The following is a 16,195-nucleotide window of genomic DNA, read 5'->3' on the forward strand; positions in this document are numbered from 1 at the left end:
TAATTAAAAATATGTATTTTAAGCACGGATTATTCGCACCCAGATAATTGAGAATACATTGTACCACAAATTCAAAAAATATTTATTTACGTTGCTTACTATTTGCATCCCTTATCCTAGCTTATTGAAATGAAAAAAATGTATATTTTGTGGTTCAAACTTTATCTTGCAAACGTAGAAAAACCGGTTAAATACGCGTGAAAAATGTTCGAGATACAATCTTGAATTTTTCAACGTAAATTTAGTTGATTTATGCGGCCTTTGGCTGTAATTGGGAAAACTATAAATTATTTAACTTGGCTATATATCGCGCGAGAAATTGAGCAGTGTTTTTCAACTTTGAACACATCTGATAAAAGGCCGATTTATGACGGCAATTCGCGGTGGCAAAACTTTGGTAGTAACAACAGTGTCGTCGCCGAGCTGGAACAGCGACTCTGCGATATAATAATTAACGTTGTAATCCCGTCACGCAATTTTCGCATTTATCATAACTTATCGCACGTGTCAAATTTCCTTGGCGTAGTACGGGAGCGATCCGAGTACGTGAGTTGCACACGGCGTATCGTCACTCCCTCTTTGTTTTGCTCCAACAAACTTCTACCTATAATTTTTGGCTATAACCATCGCATGTAATGTTTGTCAATCGCTTTATTACTTTTATTATCATATACAAATTTTTTATATATTATTTTTTAGAACATATTAAAACAGGGCTGTGGAAATTCGTCTAAAATCGATTTGATGTATTGAAGTATGATTTAAGAGCTTCAATATATGCATTATTATTAGAAGTAAATATGCATTATTATTAGAATTGAATAACGGGTACAACTAGGCCTGCCAAGAGGGGGGGAGAGGAGACAAATTCTCGGGGCCCGACTCTAGAAAAAACCATAGCAAGAATATATGTATAAAAAAAATAAAAATCGACCACAAATAATGAATTTGAGCTAAACAACAGTTATTTGAGATTTATGTACCGATGTATTTCAGATATAAATTTCTTCAGCCTTTTATATATATAATATACAAGAAATAAAAGAAGCGGAACATTGCCTTCAAAATCATCTACATTCTAAATAATACTTTAACGATAAACATTATTATTCATAGGGACAGATTGTAGATTTTTTGTTGACGTTATTGCTTTTTAAACGTTTAAAAAATATTAAACATAAGAGGAAATGTTTTACGAATGTAAATTAGTAGCAGTAAATTTAGGTATTCGATCAGAAAAATTATATCGAATACAAAAAATCAACAACAGCACTAGCTGAATTATTTAAATTTAATGTTTTTATAGATTGTATTGTCGGTAATTTGACAACTGGATTTAATGCACCAAAATAAATAAATAATACATTCAGTTTCGTGTGGTTATTCATAAAAGAAAATCTAGATAAAACAGTCTCCAAGCATGGTCATGCTGATAGAACTTCAAATGTATCGGCAGAGAACAAGATAGAACATTGAGACTCACACGGGTAGAAAAATCAAGAGTCGATCGAAATTTCACGGATTCCTTATAATATTAAAAAATTCCTTGATATTTGAATTTTATATATTACCAATTATGATGAATGCTAATATTGAAAATTAATATTAATGTACTATGATTTTCGTCTGTTGAAGTAATTCCTTTATTAATGAAATTGAAGATAAATTAAATACATTATCCATTACAACATAGATCAATATATTTAAGATCGGAATAGCATAAACCGTAAGGTCTAGACTGGTAACTCAGAGACTGCGGGCTCGAGCCACGGCAGACTCAAATTTTTATTTATAAAAATCAGCCTCAGCTGTCACGTTTATTGACTATAATTTTTTTAAGTATTTGTCTCATGATTAATACTTTCTTGTAGATATTCATTACACTGTCGATATATATTTACCCCGTTGAAACGTATTGGGCTTACGCCTGTAAACATACAACGGAAGATTTCAAAAAATGAAGAAATACAAATGCATTTGTGTTTCATTGATATAGACTTCAAATGAAATAATTTCTTTGAACAGTGAATCACTAATAACTGATTCTAACCCTAATTATGAAAATATTACAAAAAATAAAAATTTGCAGATATATGACAATTGTAGCAAAAATATAAGTAACAATTTTTTTTATTGATTTATTAATATTTTTATATTAAAAAAACAACATGCAATAGAATTTAGAAAAGTTATTTTTTGTAAATGGAAAAGAAAGCATTTAATAAATATCTGATATTTAGGGTTTTTAAAGTAAATTATCTAAAATAAAAATTTTATTAATTAATCAATATTTCTCAATTTTCACACAATGGCTTTATGAAATGCAACGAAATTAAACATACCACGCGCACTATATGACGCGCTGACTCAGCGATATTGCAAAATTCAATCTCAAAATTTATGATTAACAATTTTTTTATGAACTGAATCACATTTTTTTCAGCATTTCACAGCCCTGGTTTATTCTATATATAAAATTCTATATGATAATATGTTATCGGTTAATAATTTTCTGTTGACCTTGTTGGTTCAAAACGATAAAATCGTCTATCGAATACATTTTCAACATTAATCATAATGTTTTACATATGTATGTACTTGTGAATAATACGGACTAAACTTTCCACGCACAATATTCGATAAAATTAATAAGATATGTATCGAAATGTATATTTCCCCTAAAAATAATTAAACTATAGATTTTTATTAATAAAAAAAATAATTAATGAAAGTTTTTCGTAAAATAGCTTAAATTTAAATTATAATAATATAAACATTTATTGTAACTATGTTTTCATATACTTTTAAATTCAATTTAAACATAAAAAAAGTAAATACGATTTTATTATAAACAATACGATTTATTTATAAGCAAAAAAGTAGATAGTTTATTAAGATTTAAAATTAAAATTAAAGCAATATCCATAATTTTATCGAATATAAAATTAATAAAAATAAAAGTTTTTTGTCAAGACGCAGACTGCATAATTTAGGAGAGATTCAATAGATTTATAAAAAAATCAAAACCTATAATCAGGCAAGCTCAAGTCATATTAAAGTTTTAATTACTATTCCTTTCAAAAGGTAATTAAGCACAAATGTATTAAAGTAATTAAGTAGAGCTTATATATTAAAGTTTTACAAGTAAACCTCGTTATCGTCAATTTATTCAATATATTACATATTACATTGAAGACTTTCTTTGAATAGCAACCAATTTATAAAATTTAATTAATTTCTTAAATCGACAGTTATAGTTATTTTTGAGTAAGTTTTGCTGTTATCCCTAAAGACACGTTGACATAAAAACGGTATTTATAAACTTGCATCTCGTTGTAAAATTATGAATTATTTGATTTGTAATATACAAAACTAAAAATATATTTTTTATAACGTGATTTATTTAATTTCACATTAGTACATTTATTCATTCTGAAATTAAATTTAGACATTGCTTGTATTCAATGAAAGTCTCCCATTTCAATTATGTATGCTGCACGTTACTTCGACAATTGTTTCACGGCAAATCAATTAGAATAATTGCCACTCGAGATATTACGGCCTCCTCCCCCTCGGAGACCTACCTGTGGAGCCTTCGCCCCCCCGTGGGTGACGGTCTTGACCTATGCTACAACGAGTCGGCTTGTTTCAAGCCTGAACAGCCATTTACGCTAAAAGGAAGTCTTGTGAGCGAGTGAAACCGACGCTTTCAGCATCAGCACGCTTCAGGTGTTTGCAAGGTCGGCTCATTTCGCTCCATTACTACCCCCCATATAAGTTTTCAAGTCGCGCAGATTGCGTGTGTATTTAAACTTTAATCATCCACCGAACGGCTGCAATTACGAATAAATATTTTTAACGACTTAGTCGACCTTAGCACGCTTTACGTATAAATACTCTAAAACATAGCTCTGCTTGATCCGACAGATTTTTTTATTATGTATAAGTTGGCTTTGTAAAGCTATGGACGAGCGTATAGAACTGACTAGACAGAGTCAAATTTATTATTGTAATAAAAGTGAAGAAAAAGTCTCACAAGAGAATACATTGATTTACAAAACACAATAATTATACGACGGTTTTTAAAGTACCCATTAATAAAATACACTTTAGGGTTAAAATGGCAAATTTCTAATCGACTAAAAAAAATTCGGGATTTTAGCAAAAAGTACTGCTAAAAATGCCTGAATGCTACGTTTATTGCTATTCAAGCATTTCTATGCTGCGTAGAGAAATTTGGTTTTCAAAACTTAAAACGTTAAAGATTATATATTTCTAATCAACTAATAAAAAAATCGGGATTCTCGAAAAAATACTGCTTAAAAATGACATGCATTTCTATGCTTTAAAATGTATTTTTTGTACATTTTAAGTAAAGAAATATACGTTAAAAATACAAATTATGATATAAAAAATATAAATATGGTGAAATAATAAGAAAGTCGCTAAAAAGCTAAATTCACAAACTTAGTTTAGCCGCGACTCACTAAAAAAAATGAATGCCAAAAATAAGAATTGCTAAAATATGTAAATGAAATTTTCATTAGATCTTTTTTTTTTGAGAAAAAGTGTAAAAGTTATGATTATCTGAATTTTTTCTTTATATTCTACATATCTATTTAAAAACAAGGAATTAGTTTAAGTTTTACAAAAATAAATCTAAGAGACTATTTTATAAAAAGTTAAAAAGTAGTCGATAGATCAAATATTTTTTTATTTCAAAAAAAAATTATATTGTTAGGCCTATCATTTTGTCTAATTTAATACATTTCAATTTATTATTGTATGTATCCAAATAAAAATACACATACTGACTTAAATTTGACTAGAAATAAAATATTTTTTATATACTACTATTGTAAATGTAAAACTATTTAAAAGTCTCACTAAAAGTATTCTAAAACTAATTGATTTGTGTCCTTTGGATTTTCTAATAATATTTTTTTTTGTTGGCTTGGCAAATAAAATATTATGTGTATTCAGGTATCGTTCTTAAACTGTTTTCATTAGCATTAAACAAATGCCCTAAAAACGATGAACTTCACCAATTATCTTAAGTCCTAAACACAGCATCCCTGAATTATATATTCCAGAACATTCTCAAATCTACCGATTTTGACTTTACCTTTACACTATTAAACACATTAAATATTTTGATCTGAATTAGACAATAATAAAGGATCTGTTTTCACGACAAAGCGAGTACTGGAAGGGAGCTTGGATTTTATAATATATTCTCTATGAGCTGAAGTAGCTCATTATTAAAGAAATTTCAATACCTTATAGGTACGATCTATGAGATGTCACTGTTAATTGCAAAAGTCAGAAGAGAACATATTATTGCCGAATCTTTGATTTTGACAGCAGTGTCTATTGTTATTTTAGGGGTCATGAATCAGAGTTAAAATGCAATAACTCAAATAATTCCTTTGAGCAATTCTTCGATAACGATGAAATGGCAGATGAAATGGAAAAACAACTAATTGTTCATTTGCAAGCTAAGAAATTAGCATTGCAAATATATTAATAGACTGTACGTGATAATGAACAGCTACTAATGGCATATGTTAGATTTCGAGATAATGACAAGCTCATTGAAGAAATGCTCTTTGCCAGAAAACTAACAATAAATGTGAAACGATATATTAGCGGACGACACATTTATATATTGCATAGGTGATAATGTAAAATAATTTGTAGATAATTTAAATAATGAATTAAGTATAATAGAAATATGGTTAAGAAATAATGTAAGAAATAATATAAAAATATGTTAAATAATAATATAAAAGTAGTTATAGATAACTCTTTTATAGAAATAGTTATATGATATTTAAGAGTAATTGTAGATAAAAAAATTAATTTTAAAGAACATTGTAATAACATATTAAAAAATAATAGAAAAATATGTATATTGTCCAGTATGAAAAATATATTAAGTATAAACGTAAAAAATACAATATTGCTCCATTTTAATTATTAGATATATTTAATAAATCAGATAAAATGATGTTGCAAGAATTTCAAAATAGGCCAATGTGATTAGTCTTAAATAAAAATAGATTTACTAGTTGTAGTAGTAAGATTGATATACTGGAATGGTTAAATATTCAAGAAATATTGAAGATGAATGTTTTAGTATTTGTAAGTTAAGAGAGTATTTTAATAAGTATATATATAGTAATAAAGATATACATAAATTAAATACTATAAATAGATACAATTTAAGGATGGTTAGGTATAATAAAACGAGTACCGCCATAGAAATTATGTGAATTTGGATAAAAATATTCCTAAAACAATCCGCAAAAGTAAAACTGTAGCGAATTTCCAAAACGGAATAAAGAAACATTAAGTGCATTAAGAAATAAATTAAAATATTAAGTGTTATTCCATTTTCTGTTTATGTTTATATTATGTATTATATTTATATTTAATTAAATTTTGTTTATTGTAAATAATAGCTATATTAGCTTAATAAATAAATATACTGCGTAAACCATCGTCAAGATTTGGTTGCAAAATGGTTTGGAGGGCGTATTAATTCCTCTCTTAATATTGTAATAAATACAATAAATTCCACTTCGAGATCGTCTTTTCCGACAATTATGTGCCTTTTATTACACACAGAAGTTCATTGGCTATCGAAGGGTAATTCTTGTACTTTATGATCCTTTATGAGTGACAAACCGTTTGGAGAAGAGATAACGTATAAAAAGATCAATATTGCTTTTCTTGGAAAGCTCAACCTTTTCAAAATCAATATTGGATATAGTGAGCTAACACAATTTTCATCATAGTCCAACATTGACAATGATATACAAGCTGATGATCTTTATATATATATATTAAACATTTGAAGCAGCTTCATGAGGACATGCTAGTTTGATTTAATGATTTTATAAATATAAATATTTAATATTGGGTGATATATCTATTTAGTATGAAAACAATTGATACTGATACTGCAAGAAAGTGATATTAACGCTTAAGCATTGAAATGGCGAGTACATTTCCACAGCTCCTGGAGAAGGCAAGTTTCATTGCATTTCTCACATTTTATCTCGTTAATCTGAATTTATTTGAATTATGCGTCTCCTTTCAAAAGTTAGTAACCGTATTGATGTTGTGAATAGAGGCGATTTTTGTCACTGCAGTAAGGCAACCAGATATCAATGAACCTCCTAGTTTGCATGAGGCACAAAGATCACATTAAATAAAGTGAACTTTCAATATATTACTTATTTTGTTTTTAAAATGAATATATATTATTACATAAGTTCAAAAGAGAAATATTTCCTAATTTAAAATAAACAACTTTTCTTGAGCAGCTATTATGGGGGGCAAAGAAAAATATCAAACTCAAAAAGGGGCCACCTGTTCAATAAGGTTGAGGAGCCCTTGTCTAATGTATATAAAAATAAAAATAAATGCGTGCACTGCCAGGTTTCGCACAGTTTAAATAAAATGCTCTCAAGCCAGCAATAATTTTCCTTGAATGAGGATAACACAAAAAATGGAGAATAAGTGACGACATTCAACAAAGAAACAAGGATGAAATAAAACTGGATCGCAATGTTAATCTTCCGAGAAGAACTTTCGTATCTTATCCTATTCTTTCAATAGTCTAAATAATAAAAAATGTTTATTTAATTGTCTATGTATACTGAATAATGCATATGCAATTAAGTAGCAGATAAAAATAAAATAAATTATGGGAAACTACAATTTCAAGATAGTCAATATACTATTCACACCATAGATATAAGCTTAACTCATAAAATATACATAGACATATGCGGGTGTGTGTATGTGCGTATACTGGAGCAATTACATCTAAAACATTGACTATAATTATACATGCAAATGTTGTGCCACATAGGTGCCATGGGCGTATAAGTCGTGTATATTTGATTATCGCATACATTATTTCGTACATTATCATACGTAACATGGCGATTTAACTTTAATTAGTGAACAACGAATGCAATTAAAAACACCCCATTGGAAAATTTCCTACTGATACTGGCTTTGTTAATTTTAACGTTTCGTGTATTTAAAATACATTTCAATATTGCCTGGTTTGTTTACTTCCATAGCACACTTAATAAGCAGACTAATTGGACTATTTTTAGGCTCTGTAAGCCTTTGTTGTGGTTAAAATAAAATGTAACTTACATGTATAGCAAGTTATTCTAATTTTATTAAGGAAATAATTTATTAATTATAAAAACATTTCATTTAATAATGGAAAATATTATTCAATTTTATATGTTAACTTTAATGATAAAATTTAATTAATTTAAATTCCCTACACATTAGTTATACATTTACATATAAATATGTACATACTACAATGAATAGTTTAATTAATTAATTAACTCGTATGTTTTTATGATGGACTGTTAACATATTTATTTTACAAATATTCGAGAAAAGTACTTACGGTTTTTCGAAAAAAATTTGTAATAAATTTGTAAATAAAGTGTTTTTCGTTTTAAGGTTGCTCTTTTCTAGAGTGGTCAAAAAGTATAGTAATCTATAGAAAAAAATAGTAGCATTATTGTAATACCACTCCAATTGAACTCCAATTCAAAACATCCATTGGTTGCAAATTTAGCAAATATTAAAAGTATTAAATGAAAACTCGGTGTTACTAAAAAAACTAAAAATTAACAGAATATTTTTTTTAAACTTCCACAGTGCCCATTACAATGATATTAAGAATTATATAGTAGCTAGGCATTCTCGTTTCTTGATGTTTTTTATTTCTTAAGAAATATAAATTTTTCAATATATGTAATTATAATAGTCCAGTAAATTATTTTAGATATTTTCAAATTCTTAATAATCGCTTAAGAGAATGATGATTTGCTATAATTTCCACAAATAATCTAAGTATTAGAACGGATTGATCTACTTCAATTGATTACACAGCTTCGAGCTACGTAAGAATTTTGAACTCCTGTTTTGATACCCGAATCGTAGAGAAAATAGTCAATAACTGCTGTTACAACATTATTATTTTATAATTCGAGCAAGATAAAAAAAAACCTCTTTAGATTATTGACAGGCAAATTTTATAAAAAGCCCCCATACATTTTTGCAATCTACCGATTCACATGGGGAGCGGTTTTTTACTATATGAATATTAATGTAGTTCTTAGACTATTAGAATTGAGAAAATCGTAAACAATTTTCTGAATTCAAATACTTTCAGCTTCTATTGATAGCTTTCAAGAAAGCATGCGTGTTTTTAAACATCTGTCACGGAGAAAACACTTTATTATGCAGCGGTATAAAAATGCAGCAATTATAAAACATGTAAAAATTATTATAATATTAACAAAAAAGGCCCTGAAAGTAGAATTCTTGATCTGGCATTTTTTTTCAGAAATTCTCAAGAAATAATTTTCTTTTTTTTAATATAGGCTTAAAATATCTATTACGGATGATCAATTAAGTGCCATTTTTGTTCGATGGAGGATCGACAGATGCTGTGAAATGATTGATGAAATTCACATGTGTGATATTGCTATTTTAAACACTCAATTAAATTTTCATAAAAATTCTCAATTGCCACATTACTCACTCATATCTTATTATTTCTAAGAATATTAATGTAATTTTGATTGAAATAATTCTTTAAATGTGTCTATATGATATACATATACATACATATAAATATAAAAATAATGACAATAGATTTTTTGATTCTTATTTCGTTGTTTTATTTTTCATATACAATAAAATTTCGAGAAAAGCTGTTTGAAAATTTTTAAGAAATTTAAATTAAATGAATCCTTTCATCATTAGATGTACAGATTAAGATGTGATACAAATAAAACGTATATTATTATTATTTAATGTAGAATATTACCTTCTCGAATTAAAAATAAACTAAATATTAAAAGGCACTAGAAAAGTTTATTTTTAGCTCTTCTAAAACGAGACTAGGCCAAGAGAATTGCCAAACGAATAGTTTTGGTTTAAAAATAAACTATAACTGACACGCCTATTTTGATAAAATACATTGTGCGATTTTAGCCATAAAAGGTCAAAGCTTAAACGTGGGTTAAAATTTCAACTCAAATTTTATATAGCTCGGCGATCAATAGAAGGTTTTACGTCCCTGTTTAAAATTTTATAAAAAAATATTATCTCAAAAAAGTACTCCTGGTTGATCTCGCGATTATGTATGCGGCAGCAGGTGTTTTAACTGCTAGCACCGTATTTCTCTCGGGGATATTAAAATATTTCGCAATCCTGAAATACATTGGCCATAACTTGAGAAATGCGCGAATCGTAAATTAAGTAAACGTACCGGCCTAACTTTTACGCACAAAAAATACTTTGACCTTAAATGTTGCATGGATAATTTAGTGTGTACATTATGTATATTAGTATTAGTACAATATAATGAAGATATAAATAGCCTATGTTTTTTTTAATTTATATATATACACATATACAAATATGTATATATATATACAACCTCTTTAGGTAAAAAAACTTTTCGATAATCCAACGAGAGACGTAGCACGCGATTTGCGTCATTGCCTCAGGAGTATTTCTTCCCATAAAAAGCTTTTAATACTCTAAATTATATATATATATATATATATATATATATATGTATATATTTATATTATTTTCTTAAATTGTAATTCAAAGGATGATTTCAATCAGTGATTAAATAAATGAATTATAGTTAAAATGTATTTTGACACGTGAACATCTTATTGGATCATGTATTTTGATACGTGTACATCATATTACAGTAGTGCGTGGTTATGAACTATCCAATATATACTAACATGTTTTTTATCGAAAAATCCTTAAAATAGACTTTAATATCTTCATTGGAAAAAATAACCACAAATATTTTTTTGATATTTGAAAGCAGTGAAAATTAGAAGGATTTATGTAAATCAAGCAAATAAATTATTTTTTCTTTGATAAACACATTTTTTACGATTTATAACTCCAGTGAAAATATTAACTTAGTACTTGTTTTTTATAATTTTGGGCTTTGGGAAATAATCTCTACATCTTAAAAAATGAAAGCCATAACCTTTCCTGAATACAAATTTTACATGACATTCGCTATGTTTTCGTTATTTTGATTCTTGTGAGAAGTAGACTCAGATTTAATCATTGTTTTTCTCGAGAATACTCGATAAATTTTAATAAATAAAAAAATATATGCAATATTTACAATAGTATGTGATTATTATAATTCAGCATATTATTGTAAATATCTTTATAATATTGATGAAAAGAAAACTGGATGATCGTTAAAGAGAAAAAAACTGCAATAATACGATGATTTGTTATAATGGATGCGAATAAACAAAAGAGCAACACGGATCGATTACTTCGATTGATTACAGATCGTCGCATTACGAAGAAATTTCTATTTCTAGGATATAAACTTGAATCGTAGTGAAAATTATCAATAACAGCAATTGCTTTCTTACATTTTGAACAGGATGAATATAAAAAGCCTATTTAAATGATAGAAAAACCGAGATATAAGTTCGCCGACGCGCAAATTTTATGGTGTAACTCTATGAAAAGTCCCCATACATTTTTGCAATCTGTCGATTCACACGCAAAGCGGTTTTTTCATATGTTATAATCAGACGCGTATGGTGAAATACATACCCTTTCGCTCGCACACGTGTTAAGTGACGAGAGTGAATGAGAAGAAATATGCGTGCGGAACGCATGTAACGCACGCCCTTATCTCTCACTCACTCTCGTCATTTATGTATCTCGATAGGGAATGTATCTCACCGTACGCGCCTGCTGATTATTAATGTAATTCTAATTAATTAGTGTAATTAATTCTGGTAATAACCAAAGCAAAAATTAGATTATTTGAGAAAATCAGCCAGAAAAACATTTTTTTGCCATTCAAATATCTCTATTTAAAGCTTAAAGAAAGCATGAATATTTTCAAACATTAGGCACGGACCTACCCTTGCCTATGCAGCGGTATAAAAATGGTTTTAAAGCATATAATAATATTTGTAAAAAAGTTTTAACAAAAAAGGCTTGGTGAAAATTCTCGATAAATTGTAAATTTCGCGAGAAATGAGAATTCTTGAAAAATGTAAACTAAATGCATCCAGAAATTATTTAACAAAAAAATCAGACTGATCTATTTTAGCATATATGTATTGGCACTGCAAAGGCAGTGATATAAGTATTGCTAGAAACATTTAGTGAGGTTAACAGTTAAGTCTGCATAAATAAATTTTCATTACAATTTGTGAGAAAAGTAAAGTTCCTTTCAGATTTATTTTTTGTAGTTTCAATAGAAAAACTGCCATTGCGGCAGATATTCAATTTCATCCATTATTAAATCAATCTAAAATGATTGATTAAGCAGTTTGATAAGAAATCTTTTTTAATCAAACTGTTTAATCAATCAACTATTTAAAAGACAGGTTTACTAATACACAGTATTTTTTTACGAAGTGAACTTTACAATTAATTCAGTAATTTATATTTGTATAAATCTATAATTAATATTTAATTCTACACTCTTCGACAGATCTTTACTCTGTTCGCAACATGGTGTAGGTCCTTTTTTTTCGTATAAATATAATATTTATCATAGTAAATACAATATGTTTAAAATTGTATTCAATTAAACTCCAACACCTTATATAAGTAGTTTTAATTTTCCATTGTGATTATAAGTGCTTAATTATTTATTTTAATTAAATTAAGACTATCGTGATCTAACGGGTTACCCCAATGCGTCACAATGGTCAAAAAGATAAATAATAATATTATTACAATACACAAAAAAATATACAAATAAGATTAAAAATAATACATAATAAAATATTAATTATTAATATATAAAATATATAAGACATATGACATGAACCGGACCAGCTCTCCGTAGCTGCCATTTAATATATCTATATGCGGCAATAAGCGAGTCTCCTATTGCGGACGACAAAAGAGGACGCGATCGTGATTTTCTACGACGTTCCGGAACCCAAAACTGGAATTACTCGATAATAGTTGAATTGTTTGCAGCACCCTAATTAGTTTGAATAGATGCTTAGCAACATAAAATTTTCTGCGAAAATCGTACCCCAACGCTCCTAAAAGTAAGGCGCTGAAATACAAGAACGGATAATAACTAAATATCCTCTTATAAAGGTATCTCAATAACTTCTATGTTATTCGGGAATTTCAAATTATAGATCACGACTCAAGAATGCTGCGAACTTTAGTCTTATAGAGGACGTGAATAGCAAAGTGAAATGTGTTCCTCATAACTAGAGTCTCCAATTCGAGTAATCGAGTACTCGATACTCGAGTATTTTTGTCTATTTTTCAATTACTTGATAATCGAGTATTTTGAAAATTACTCGATTAATACTCGAAATTAAAATTTTTTGAAATATTTCAGAAACAAAAATAACTTTAATTCGGTCCGGTAAAGGTTAACGTCTTGCTTTTATTTGGCGTTTATGCCCGAAGTCCCGAGTTAGAGCGGTTACTATCAGGTATAATTTTTTCATAGTTCCATAGTTGCATAGTTCCGGTCGTCGGCTATGTTAGTGGGTACGACGGAGAAATTTCTTTTGTGTTTTCTGTTCGACAGTCCCGACTTATCTAATTTATGGCAATGAACAATATGAAATATCAACAAAAAATTTTTTTAGGTTTTATGACTATGCAGTTGTAGCGTAAAGTGTTGTAAATTGTTTATACTGATCCCTCAGCTTAAAATATAAATCAAAACAATTGTGTGTTTTAAAGGCATTTAAAGTAAAGTCAGTTCTTTGCGAACCGTTTAGCTCTAGAGTGAAAGGGATTCACCCAAATACATCTTCGAAGGATATAGATTTAAATTCTTCGCATTAATCAGAAGGAGTAGAATATTGTATATTGTTAAGAAAAAAAACTATTCAAGAAGAATTACAAAATTCTATTTTGTCAATAGTCGAAGGAAATAAGAGAAAAGCAGAGAAGGAAATGAAAGAAGAGAACATAAAAAGAGAGTTCAAAAAATTTTATATCTATAAAAAGCGAACAGATATAAATTAGAAGCCTTATCCAACGCGTTAATGACAATAAGAACAACATCAACAGCAACGGAAAGGGTTTTTTCCATAACGGGAATAATAAAACCAAAGGTTAGCAGTAATATTAAATTCGAGACACTTTTTGCATTATTGTTTTTAAAAAGTATGTTCGTGAAGTTAAAATAATTGTAAAAATTAACATACTAAGTATTTTATTTATTTATTTATATGTGCACGAATTTGAATAATATCTATTTTGGTACATTTGGTAAATACTCGAAAGTACTCGAGTACTCGAGTATTTTAAAATTTTAATATTCGATACTCGAGTAGTTGACGGTTCGAGTAATTGGAGACTCTACTCATAACAAAGCCGAGCATCTCGGAAGATTTATCGTAAACGTCCAAAATCTCCAGTTGCTCTCAAAAGTGTTTTAGTGAAATTTTTTCTAGCCAATGTGTCCCCACCGAGATCGTAGGAATAATCTGATAACAAACGGAATCGAGAAAATGAAACAGTATGGATCTTTCCGACACTAAAGGACGGTTATCGGAAGTCCAACTCAATATAGAACCAGGATTGCATTTTCAAGAATCAGGAAATAAAAACGTCTTTAGAATCAATGTTAATTAGTCCTTAACCACAACATCGTTGCTCTTACAGTGAGCTTAAGTTAGCCGTGAAAAATCATAGTCCCACTGAGTGCGAAATTCGTTCTGTGTAATAAAAGAAAATGTGATTAAATGGAATTGCGTATTTAAAGCAGAAACAAGTAATGTATAAACGAAAAAAATAAGTGAGAAACATTTTACTAAAGTACTTTAAAAAAATAAGAAAAAGAAAAAATATTTTAGTTTGCGTTCAATAAGTAATAAACTTTAGATGCGAGAAGTGTTCATATTTTATAAAATAAAAAGCAGCCACAAAATTTCTACAATAAAGATATTTAGAAACTCGTTTTCAGGACATAAAAAAATAAAAGGAGTTGACACGAAAATATAATAATTTTGAAATATTTTCTGAATTTAGTATATTTACTTTTCATATCTCTTTTTTAATGTTATTTGCATACTGTAGTACGTCACAGATTTGCCGCAAATCTATGAGTGTATCTATAACCAACACCTCAGATTTTCCAATTATTTTATATAAGAATAGTTAAATTGGAATACTTGATTAAAAATTACTAACAACGATGAATGACAAGAACATAAAACTAAAAAACTAGTGCAAAGAAACGCGCAAAAAGCTCTCAATGGAAAAGTAATTTTCGATGGTGTAGTCCGACAAGTTTTCGATGGATTCTCCGTGATCGTTTTGTCTTTAGTCCTCTGCAAAACCGGCAAAGTTCCAACGAAAGGTTTTGCGTATTCGTGTGGCGTGCCAGCCGCAAAGGTTCAAACTTTAACCTTTATTGGAAAAGTTTTCGTTCACACGATAATTATCTGAAGCGATGTGTTTTTTTGAAGTTATATTTGCACATAAAAAATATGAAAAATGTGCGACATTACAAAAATTCCATTTAAACGTCTCAGTATATTTTAAAATATATTGACTCTCCTTTTAATATTTGTATAATTTAATATTAGATTATTAATTATATAAGGATTTAAAATATGTTATTACTTGTATATATATAATATAAATGGGGATATTCCATTTTTATTTTATCAAAGAATTCTTGTATTTATTTCAAAGTAATACATGAAATAAGTCAAGTTGTCGAGATATAATCTTCTTATCTAGTCGTTGTGTCAGTGTGTCAGGATATTCAGTTTCATTAAGCTCCGAGTAAAGTGCAATCTATAAGCTCAAGAGTTTCAAGGTATAACGAACATAAATAGTAATATTAACTGTATAATAAACAATATTAAGCTGACAGCTATATAACGCGTATATATGGTATATAATATATAATTTCATTACTTATCGATCGCATATGAAGCAAATAAGCCGTCAATTTTAAACGAGTGTGTCAATTTTACATAAAATCGATACGGAAAAGCCATAAACGTTTATCGTGGAATATTTTATAACACATTCATTGTGGCAGCAAATTTTACTAAATTATTCAATATTCAGAGTGGCGCTTAACGTGAACAAGATAAATATAAAGAACCCATTTAATTTAGGTATA

The 16,195-nt window shown here is 28.2% G+C and overlaps 1 protein-coding gene across 2 annotated transcripts in view; it reads right to left on the reverse strand.

Moving 5' to 3' along the window:
• LOC148227316 (potassium channel subfamily K member 1-like) overlaps positions 1 to 16,195 on the reverse strand; it is a 78,686-nt gene that overhangs the window by 43,583 nt on the left and 18,908 nt on the right. The window contains exon 1 of one of the 2 annotated variants that reach the window (XM_088202948.1): positions 505 to 621. The exons of the other annotated variant lie outside the window; for it this stretch is intronic. The gene's annotated coding sequence lies outside the window, so the exon portion shown is untranslated. Of the gene's footprint in view, positions 1 to 504; positions 622 to 16,195 lie in introns of those variants that run through there. 2 annotated transcript variants of the gene reach the window in all.

Source organism: Plectrocnemia conspersa, unplaced genomic scaffold (genome assembly GCF_051122295.1).
Source record: "Plectrocnemia conspersa isolate PC_06_02 unplaced genomic scaffold, ASM5112229v1 ptg000013l, whole genome shotgun sequence".
NCBI lineage: Eukaryota > Metazoa > Arthropoda > Insecta > Trichoptera > Polycentropodidae > Plectrocnemia > Plectrocnemia conspersa.